Below are 4,725 nucleotides of genomic sequence, written 5' to 3' on the forward strand. Positions count from 1 at the left end.
TGGCATCACCAACTCAATAGACAGGAGTTTGGGTAAACTCCGGGAGTTGGTGATGGACAGGGAGGCCTGGTGTGCTGTGATTCATGGGGTCTCAAAGAGTTGGACACGACTGAGTGACTTAACTGAACTGAATGGTTCCCCATCACTGGGCCTTCTGAAGGCTCTATTTAAAGCCTCATAGAACATGAGATTTTCCAGGGAGGTTGATGGGAACAGATACTATTCCCAGCCTCCCAGGAGGGAGAGTAAAACTAATCCCTTTCATCCCATCTTGGCAGGAAACTGAAGACTTCAACTGGTTTTTTTACCTTCTTCTTTAGCAGTTTAGGTCAGGTAGATTCAAACCTCACTTTGGAAAGTAAGAATCAGAGCCTCCAATTTTCTTGAGTATTTGACCAAAACAAAACAGGTTATCTCATTTAACATGTTACTACATACACTGCTATGTTTTGTTTAGCTGAGTTTCCACAAATAATTTCACATGACCACATTTCAAGGTGATGAATCTCTAGCTAATGTTGATGAACTATGTACATCCAGTTTATTCTGGCCTGTAACTTCCCAAGGTGTATTCTTTATGCTCTTACATGTACAGTGATTCCAAAATACATGTAAGACTTACAATTCAAACTTAGATGAAACTAGAGTTATAAAAAGTAAATCTTAAATCAGGGTAGAAGCAAAGCATAGTGAAGGACATATGCTTCTAGAGTCATTCAGGCCTGGATTTGAATCCTGGTTCTTCACTACTAGTGTGTCAAGTTGAGTATACTTGGCTCTTCACTTACTAGGGTGTCTGAGCTGCCAAGAAAGCAAGCTGAATTCAAATGATGGAAACAGGTTCAAAATTAGCTAGTCAAATATGATGACAGAATGCAACACATTGTTTCCATATAATGTATATAATGCATTTACACATAGCATATATAATATTGTAAGTAATTAAGATATAAAATTATATTTTAAGAATTATTGTATTACTATACAGTGGAATGGCTTATGATAGAGTTCACAATATGTAAGAATATGGACAGAACTTCCAGATGAGAAGTTCTAGATCTGTAGATTCAAATATAGGAGTGAACCAAAGGCACTACAGCAGTTTCAATTCTTCTTTCTTTTAATTAAGAACAAATGAAAGATTATTAGATAAAATGGTCACAAGAAATTATCTGTCATTACTACACACTCTTTGTATTTGAATATCTGGAGCATAAAATTCCTCAAGCCTTTTTCCCCCTAATGTGACTGTCCTAACAGTTTCCTTTGTTTATTTTCCCATCTGTAGAATGGGAACAACAAGAGTGCAGAATGCCACCATTATGTAGACCCAAAAATCTCTTCTTATAAAGCGCTTATCATGGTACTCTAATATTCATGCAATAGTACTTTGGATCAAGGCAAGAAAGGCTTAAAAGTTCTCTCAGTGTGATCATCATAAGTTACAGAGGTGGTGGTTTAGTCGCTAAGTCATGTCCAACTTTTGCCACCCCATGGACTATAGTCAGGCAGGCTCCTCTGTCCATGGGATTTCCCAGGAAAGAATACAAAGTTATAGACTAGTTCAATTGCTTCAAATAAAATAAGCACCACAGACAGTCTAGTACCTTAAAGGACGTATAGCATGTTGTTAGTCTCTTAATTAAAATTCTGGAGCGATACTTGCCTATTTCAACTGAAAATGTATTTGGAAACCATTGTAAAAATAGTGGTTTAATTTGGCTTATTTTACTTTCTAACCAAAGTCTGAAGAAAATTATTAAAAAGATCGAAAACTGTCAAGAATTTTTATATTTTAAATTCTCCAGGTATAGCTGATATCACAATTCCACAATCAGAATCTAAGCTCTCTAAGAGTAAGGGCTACTGGTCATTATTCTCTATTATTTCTAAGTAACAAATAAATAAATGTGTGATGAATTGACAAGATACCTTTTTTACCCACCTTAAAATATCAGATATAAGTAGAAAAGAAACTCACTGATTACCTAAACACATCTATATTTAAAGCTGGATTTGAAGTCATAGAAATTACTATATTGTGTACTATATTATGTATACTATATTAAGCTCTTTATGCTTCAAACTAATTCCAATCCTTCTAGAAACACCTGAGTCAAGTTAATATTAACCATTTTGATTCTATTCCACTTAACCATATCTTACCCATTCTTTGATGAAGTGTCTATGGGGGAAGTTTCCTCAGTGTTCTCCAGCTCTTACCGATCTCCCTTGCTTCCAGGCTCCTAAAACACATGTGGTCTATTATACACTAAAGACAAACAAACCAAAAAAGTGTCTCCACTCCAGAGGTATTTCTAACACTTAAAGTAGCTACTCTTAGGAGAGAAAAGACCTAGAAGTAGAGTTTGAAACTCTGGGTTCAAACCCTGGTCTCTACCTCGAGGCTGTGGGAACTTGTTACTTAACATCTCTAAAGCTCAGTTTCCTCATGGGTAAAACAAGGATCACATTCTAAAATTTTATCTTTCCACAGGGCATGGAATATGATTTGTCAATTACTCCTTGATTTGACTGATTTATTGAGTGACTGATAAAATTCTCACCAATAGTAAAAATACTGCAGGCCCCACAAAATTCCCCAGTAGAAAGCAGATGGTCAATAAAGTTGTCTTTGTGTGGCTACTGTTTCAATATATATCACCAAGATAGAGTTTCTTTTCCTGATGCCTGTGGAGTTCAAGAGAGCTGCACATGCCCTGAGAATGTATAAATCACATGTGTACACTCACATGTGCATTTGAGGGAGAGGAGAGAAGACCAAAAGTGGTGAGAACCGCCATTCTCAGACAATATGAAAGAAGTGAGCAGGTAAAGGAGCAAATGGGAATAAGCAACTGACGGTGTTGAATGAATTGGTGAGGGTTGGAGGCAAGACAGATGGTCAAAGCAACTGTGGGTTGAATGCTAGTCTACACCTGAGCTGCGCTAACTAATCCATGACTTCCCTGTAATTGGTCTAACTACTCAACTTTGCCTTGTTGTCCACAATATCCCTAGTTCCTACCACAATGCCTGGAATATAATAGGCATGTAACAATTACCCAGTAAAAAATTATTTTAGTTTTCATACCTGGAAAATGAAAAAGACTGAACAAAACTATCTTTAAGCTTCCTTCCAATTATAAAACTCTATTACATTTGAAGCTAATTATTTTATGAAAGAAAACCATTGGAATTGCCTCCCCCAACTATCAAGGGTCAAAATTCAGAATCCCATTCAAGCATGACACTTAATAAAATGCTTCTCAGAAAGCTTTCTCCTCAGAAAAATGGCTTTTATTAGTTTATTATTATTCTCTTAAGTAAGCTACAAATGTTTCCTTAAGATTCTTGCTTTTTTGGGGGACTTCTGAAAAAGGGCAGATAACAGATACAGTACATTAATAAATCAGTATTATTTGAAGAATTAGTCTTCTCACAGCCAGGTCTTTAACAGGCCTGAATTCAATTGGCATTTCTTTCAAGCATATTTCCTTTATCAGCATTTGAAGTTTCGAAGAGCAATCAATGTCAAGGATGTAAACACTGAAATACAGGAGACCTTCAGAAATGCAATTATCATATTCTCCTATAGATAATTAACTGAAAAAAAAGCTATCTCTACTGAGATCTTCTTAGAAAATATCACTGAACTGTAGGTGCTTTGAAAGATTTAGCTGTTCAAGTACCAAGTGGGCTGCCTGGGCTTTGTGTAGCTATTTCAACAGTGGTGATGACTTTGTACTGAATGAGCTTCCCACAGTTACCTCTTTATCCTCCTGCCCCATCCTCATACTCACATTAACTCCAAAATACTCTTTACAACACTGTTGCTCAGGGCAACAGCCTATAGTAAGAAAAGAGTTCTTTCTGGGGTGTGCAAAGGAGCATTAGAGGAATTAAGCCTACCAATGTCCGCTTTGTACTCCTCTGAAGAAATACAAGACAGCTGAGGCAGAAAAAAGCAAAAGTAAGTGATACTACATCAAACTTAAAAGCTTCTGCATAGCAAAGGAAACCATCAACAAAATGAAAAGGCAATCAATAGAATGGAAGAAAATATTTGTAAGTCGTAAATCTGGTTAATATGTAAAATAGGTAAAGAAGCCATACAACCCAACAGCAAAAAAACTAAAACAAGCAATAACAAATAACCTGACTGAAAAATGGGCAGAGAAACTGATTAGGTATTTTTCTGAGGAAAATATACATATGATCGTGAAAGGTCCATGAAAAAGTACTCAATATCATTCAGGAAAATGAGAATCAAACTGCAAAGCCCTATCACCCTACAGCTATTAGAATGGCTACTATCAAAAAGATAAGAAATAACAAATGTTAATGAGGATGTGGAGCGAGGGAACACTTGTGCACTGTTAGTGGAAATACAAATTGGTGCAACAACTATATAAAATCGTATGGAGGTTCTTCAAAAAATTAAAAAATAGCACTACCACATAATCTAGAAATTCCACTTCTAGGTATTTATCAGACGGAAACAAAATCACTATCTTAGAAAGTTATCCGCACCCCCAAGTTCCTAACAGCATTTATAATAGCTATATATGAAAAAAAAAAAAAAACGTAATAGTCCATCAAGAGATAAAGAAAATGTGAGAGATATATACACACACATAAATATATTGGGTTGCCCAAAAAGTTCATTAGAGTTTTTCTGTACTATCTTACAAAACCCAAATGAACTTTCTGGCCAACCCAATA

The sequence above is a fragment of the Bison bison genome, unplaced genomic scaffold, assembly GCF_000754665.1.
Source record: "Bison bison bison isolate TAMUID 2011002044 unplaced genomic scaffold, Bison_UMD1.0 scf7180017864298, whole genome shotgun sequence".
Taxonomy (NCBI): Eukaryota; Metazoa; Chordata; class Mammalia; order Artiodactyla; family Bovidae; genus Bison; species Bison bison.